Genomic DNA, 6,404 nt, shown 5'->3' on the forward strand with positions numbered 1-6,404 from the left:
ATAAATTGATGCATTATTTGGATTAAAAATTTGTATAATTTTGCCAATTTAAGTTGACATATATGGTTGAACCTATCACATACACTCACTATAAGTTATTCAAGTTTTCTTTAAAAAAAAAAAAAAGTTATTCAAGTTTTAAATTCTCTAACTGGTATGTTATATGTAAGTTTCATTAAAATCCTCTATGATAGTAGTGGTTATTCATGTACTTGCATGAGAATGCAACTCTGTTGATCTAAATACATTATTATACAAAAAATGTTTATACTTTTTTTTAAGAGTGCTGATACGTGAACCACCTTAGGTGGACGTACCACTTCCTACACCCTTCCACTTGTCACAATAAAATATAAAAAAATGAATCATAATCCATGTCAAACCAAAAAGAAAAAGGAAAAGGAAAACTGAAAAAAGAAAGTCCTCTCTCTCTCTCTCTCTTCTCATTCATCCTCGCCTCCTTCTCCCATCCCTGTTTTTTACCCCTCGCCGATGGAAGTTCTCCTCCCCATTTTTGTGGATTTGGTCGTCAGTTACTGAAAGCTTGTCTAGCAGTTCCATCTCCTCCCGCATGTTTTCCGTCACCGTACTTTTCGTTCACTCTCTGTCACCGTTCTTAACTCAATCTCTCCATTTCATCTCAATCCGTGTTGCTCCACAATTGAAGGTGTGTCTTTTTTTGTTTTTGCTTCTTCAATTTCTGTTTTTAATTGTTTGCATTTAGGGATATTTGAGTTTTAAATGGTTTTGGTAAAGAGATTGGGTTAGGGTTAAGATGATTTTTTTGAGTTTGGTACACATGCTTGTTGAGAAAGAAGGTTCTGCTTAACCTTGTGCTGATTAGCTTCTTTGTTTTTAGATGTTGGGTTTGTCTCTTATTAAATCCATATTTTTGCTAATTAGTTTGTTAGATTCATTTGTACTTAATGATTGTGGTGGTTATTGTTTTATCGAAGGCTTGTTTTAATTTGTTTATTTGAGATTCTCTACTACCCTTAGAATTTATGAAATTGTCTAGGAGAGATTATTGAAACAACCTATAGCATGTACATTCGGTGTTTTTAGCTTTTTTTCCATTAGCTCTCCAATGTAGAATTTATGATCTCTTTTATTATGAAGGTTGTTGTTTCTTTATTATTGCTTTCACATCTCTATTTGTCAATTCAAGCTGCTCAATCTTCACTATAGTGCAGCCAATTTTTTTTATCGTAAGCTTGTGTTCTGGTTCAGTTTCTGGTGTTGTATTGTGGGACTGTGATGCAGGTGTTAGTGTTGAAATGATGACCTCTAATGTTGTCATATTGAGCTCGGGAGAGAGTTAATTGGTGGGTTGAAAGGATAGTGGGTGGATTGAGGGTCAAAGGTTTTGTTTGCAGATTGATTGTGTTCACTTCATTCATACACACAGCTTCTCAGTTGTACCTGCAGATCTGCCATTGGATTATCTATGGAGAAATTGCAGTTGCAGTGTCGACTATGTCTTGCTGCAATTTCATAGGCGGGTTTTAAGAGGGTGGCAAGGAGAAATTCTTGATGCATTACTTATGTCAGTATCGGTGAAAGAGGTGTTGTTCGGGTGCTGCGTTTCGTGCAATTAGGAGGGGGATAAGTACTGCAGGTAAGACTAAGAAGGGATACTTTACATTTCGACATGGGAATGGGAAAAAAGAAGCACCAATGTATAAGATGGTATAAAAAAATTTCATTGTTAAATAGATGCCACTAGAAGGGAAATTCTACCACAACATTACATTACTTGTTGACTGATATGTATATATAATATGTTTGCTTTTAGAACCATGATGTTGGAAAAAGCTCTTGCTTACCTGATAAATAGTGTTGTTTGTAGAAATTGATAGGTTAAGTATTTGAAGATATGAAGAGTTTGTTGTAAAATTGACTTTGGGATAAACTTAAATTATGCGGCAGCTTTCGAATTGGTAATAGGTTTCAATAGAAAGTGATATACCTGATTCTATGACTTATAAATGCTTTTTTCATGTTTTACCTTGGATTGATGATTCTAAAGTAGTGAGTGATATTTTTGCATATTCTATGCAAGTTTAAAATCTAAAGTAGTGATAAAATATTCTTTAGTTGATGAGAAGTTGTCTGTAATTTTACCACTAGCCTTCTAAAGTAGTGAACGATTCATGCTTCTACATTTTCAGATTATAGGTATTATGTTTATTGTGATGTTCAAATCTATGATGGGCTAATACTTTGTTTTTCTTTCTATCCTTCTGAACTACTTCTTTGGGATCCTTGTCTTTTTGGTAGTTTTTACCGCAAGACAGGGTCTGTGAGTTTGCAAAATTAACTCCTGTGCAACTTCTGGAAGAGATAGAAAAGGCTGTTGGTGATCCACAACTTCCAGAGCAACATCATGCGTTGTCTGAATGTTTTGTATATGCCGAGCAATGTAGACTCCTCTATGGTGATGTCTATTTTTTTTCTTTCTGATATGCCTAGTTCATCCTTTATTTTTCTCATATAAGAGGTTTTCTAATTCTACTGCATTGAAAGTTCACTGTCTTTAATACACTTTTTAAAAGGAAAATATAAAAAATATGCCTGTATCTGTTTTGTAGGCCGAATCAATGAAAAAGAAATTGCCATGGCTGAGGTATGATATGAAGCAGGCTGAATATCATGAAGCTAAGGAGCGTGAGAAGGCTGCAGCAAAGGAGCTTGAGAAGGCGGCAAAATTATTAAATGAACTTAAAGAACCTATTAAGTATGCTATCCTTTCTTACTTTGTTACATGTTTGTAATTGTTTGCATTTTGATCCTCTTAGAATTTGAATTGCTATATGAGAAGGTTGCTTATATTTTAGCAGGGGTAGAAGTTTGGGAAGGGCACTTGACTTTTGATCAAATTCATAATAGGTTGTTCTATTAATAATTGTATAGTTTTCAGCTGTTTTATATTTAAGTGAAGTCAAGGAAAAAAAATATGTCTCACTCTATATCCAGGAAGAGGCTTAATATAAGCCTTAAAATGCAGGATTTGAATAAAATGAATTCATAATCCGATAAGGAATTTATAACCTGCAACACCACCGCCATTGTATGGTAGCTTGTCAAATTTCTGCCACTGCCATCCGCGATGACCGCCACTCTCAAAGAATGGTCCATGATGGTTTATATACTATGATTTTCAGATTGGAGAGGTCAGTTTGTTTTTGTTTATTTAGATTATAATTATTTATGTTCAAGAGACTTTTATCTAACTTCTAAGTCTAGATAGGAATGTGACTATTTTTGTTTTTATTAGGCTGCTATAATGATGAGTATGCTGGTAAGTTTATGTTGTCCAATTTTAAGGCCATGTCTTGATAATTCCAATTCTTCAATATGGACTAGCTCATTCTTCTATTCTTGAGTTATCATAGATACATCATCATTATGTTCTTTAAGACGTAAGGTCTGTTTCTTTTATTTTTCAACCGTGTGTTAGTTTTGAATGTTTGTGATTCCTACTATGGATTATCATATGGACTGAGATAGTGTTTTGTAGATTATCCTACAATGATGCTTCTTGTTATTTAATCTTGTTGACAATAGATTTTGATAGGGAACAAAATTGTGTGTACTCATAAGTAACTCTGGTCATGCTATTATATATTGCCCCACAGGTATGCACTTCCATGTGAGTTTGCCCCACAGGTAGCCTTTGATGTGGCGCAACTCATGAAATTGGTGGATGTCCAATTTATGTTAGGTATAATGATAACTAAATGGTATGAAACTTGTTGTTATGTACATAACTAAATGGCCTTGAAAACAATTATGCTAAAGCAATAATTTGTTTTAGTTCTATAAATGGTATGATTTGTTCATGTTTCTTCAATTTTATGGATAACAACACATATTTTGGACTGGGCAGTTTCCATGTGAAGATAGCAATTTGAAACCCTTTGTATGAGATTTTAGTTCATAGTGTAAACCTTTTTATGTCTATGGATTTGAGTAATCAAATCACATTGTCGTAGTATCTACAATATTCTCTGATGAAGATCTACAATATTGTCGTAGCTTGGGAATTCTACAATATAATACCAAGCAAAGGTTCAGGTATCCACATGATGAAGATCATCAAATGTATCAAATGATGAAGATCACCAAGCATCAACCGTGTTCACTCGAGTAAAAGACAAGTCAAGAAATCGTGTCAAGAGCGGGGTTCTTGGAACACCGTGGGTGAAGAGTGATATGAGGAAGAATAAAAATAGTGTAGTGGCGTAATCAAAATTTAATGTAAATTTTTTTATGCTCTTTTAAATTTACCAGGACCATGTTAAACCTATATTATTAATGAAACATAATATGTTGTTAGTTACTAACTTTCTTGAACAATACTATAGTATGGTACTCACTAAGCTTGTAATGTACTATTCCTTCTAATCGCACTATGTATGGTTTTATGGTTCTTAAGATAGATATTGACAGAGTATGAATATGAATATGTTTTGTGTGACCACATATTTTAAGGTTCGTGACCACTATTTTTTCAGAAATTAGAACTTGTCCGTCTTTAGGTGTGATAAGCTCGCAGATTGTAAAAGAAGTTATTTATGGTTGGAAATGCTTTTAGTGCACAAATTAGATTGTGTGTTTGATTTGCCTAAAACAAGATTATTTATACCTGGTAAAGATATACTAGCCAAATATATGGTATGTGTGACCACATTTTTTAATATGTGTGACCACTATTTTTTCAGAAATTAGAACTTGTCCGTCTTTAGGCGTGATAAACTCGTAAATTGTAAAATAAGTTATTTATTGTTGGAATTGCTTTTAGTGTAGTGATCAAATTAGATTATGTGTTTGATTCGCATAAAACGATTATTTATACATGGGAAATATAAACTAGCCAAATATATGTTTTGTGTGACCACATATTTTAAGGTGCGTGACCACTATTTTTTCAGAAATTAGAACTTGTCCGTCTTTAGGCGTGATAAACTTGCAGATTGTAAAAGAAGTTATTTATGGTTGGAAATGTTTTTAGTGCAGTGATCAAATGAGATCATGCGTTCGATTCGCCTAAAACGAGATTATTTACATATGGGAAATACAAACTAGCCAAATATATGGTCTGTATGACCACATTTTTACAAATACGTGACCACTATTTTTTCAGAAATTAGAACTTGTCCTTAGGCGTGATAAACTTACCGATTGTAAAACAGGTTATTTATGGTTGGAAATGCTTTTAGTGCAGTGATCAAATGAGATCATACGTTCGATTCGCCTAAAACGAGATTATTTACATCTGGGATATATAAACTAGCCAAATATATGATCTGTATGACCACATTTTTACAAATACGTGACCACTATTTTTTCATAAATTAGAACTTGTCCGTCTTTAGGTGTGATAAACTCGCCGATTGTAAATCAGGTTATTTATGGTTGGAAAGGCTGTTAGTGCAGTGATCAAATGAGATCATGCGTTCGATTCGCCTAAAACGATATTATTTACATCTGGGATATATAAACTAGCCAAATATATGATCTGTATGACCACATTTTTACAAATACGTGACCACTATTTTTTCATAAATTAGAACTTGTCCGTCTTTAGGCGTGATAAACTCGCCGATTGTAAATCAGGTTATTTATGGTTGGAAAGGCTGTTAGTGCAGTGATCAAATGAGATCATGCGTTCGATTCGCCTAAAACGATATTATTTACACCTGGGAAAGAAAAACTAGCCAAATATATGGTCTGTATAACCACATTTTCACATATGCGTGACCACTATTTTTTTCATAAATTAGAATGTCTCACTGATAATTGGCTTGAATTGATTTTTTTTTTTTTTGCACATGTAAGTTACAGATAACCAAATAAACGAACAATATAACCATAATTTGTCAAAGGCGTAACCATTTTTTCCCTGCATTCAAAATTGGTCGTCATTTTCATATCCGACCTAACAACATAAAATATGTTGCCCTTAATAATTTGAAGTACATGGATGATGGTAACTTTGAATGTATCACTGACAATTGGCTCGAATTGATTTTTTTTTTTCACATGTAAATTAAAAATAACCAAATAAATGAACAACATAACCAGGGTTTAACAAATGTGTGGCCAAGTTTTGACTAATGACAATAAAGTGAGAGTTGAATGTAACCAAATAATTGAAGCATATGTGAAGTGTTTACCCACTTTCTCTTATAAGCTTTGAGAATTTAAAAAATTGATATTAACTCGCGAACTAACCAAATTTGTGAAGTGTTTACCCACTTTTTATCAAAGGAGTAACCACAATTTTGATTACTGTTAAAATTATCGTTCCTATCCACCAGTGAAATCCAGTTTGATTCCACATCAAATTCCCTTCCAATCGAACACAAATCTCTCCACCATAGCAAATCCAATCTTCCACC

General features: G+C 33.4%; 2 long non-coding RNA genes across 3 annotated transcripts; both read left to right on the plus strand.

The window, feature by feature from the left end:
* Positions 1-376: 376 nt before the first annotated feature.
* LOC146918413 (uncharacterized) lies at positions 377-2,738 on the plus strand. Its single transcript, XR_015016184.1, has 4 exons — positions 377-667; positions 1,264-1,618; positions 2,281-2,437; positions 2,592-2,738. It is a non-coding gene; the product is annotated as an uncharacterized LOC146918413 (long non-coding RNA).
* A 92-nt stretch (positions 2,739-2,830) lies between these two features.
* Positions 2,831-4,466, plus strand: LOC146918414 (uncharacterized). Of its 2 annotated transcripts, none has more exons than XR_015016186.1 (3): positions 2,831-2,889; positions 3,008-3,173; positions 4,039-4,437. It is a non-coding gene; the product is annotated as an uncharacterized LOC146918414 (long non-coding RNA). The 2 variants fall into 2 exon arrangements; XR_015016185.1 differs by lacking the exon at positions 2,831-2,889 and adding an exon at positions 3,639-3,724 and having other exon boundaries at positions 3,036-3,173; positions 4,039-4,466.
* Positions 4,467-6,404: the final 1,938 nt, after the last annotated feature.

The sequence above is a fragment of the Medicago sativa genome, chromosome 6, assembly GCF_051527215.1.
Source record: "Medicago sativa cultivar Bolivia chromosome 6, Bolivia_mono, whole genome shotgun sequence".
Lineage (NCBI taxonomy): Eukaryota > Viridiplantae > Streptophyta > Magnoliopsida > Fabales > Fabaceae > Medicago > Medicago sativa.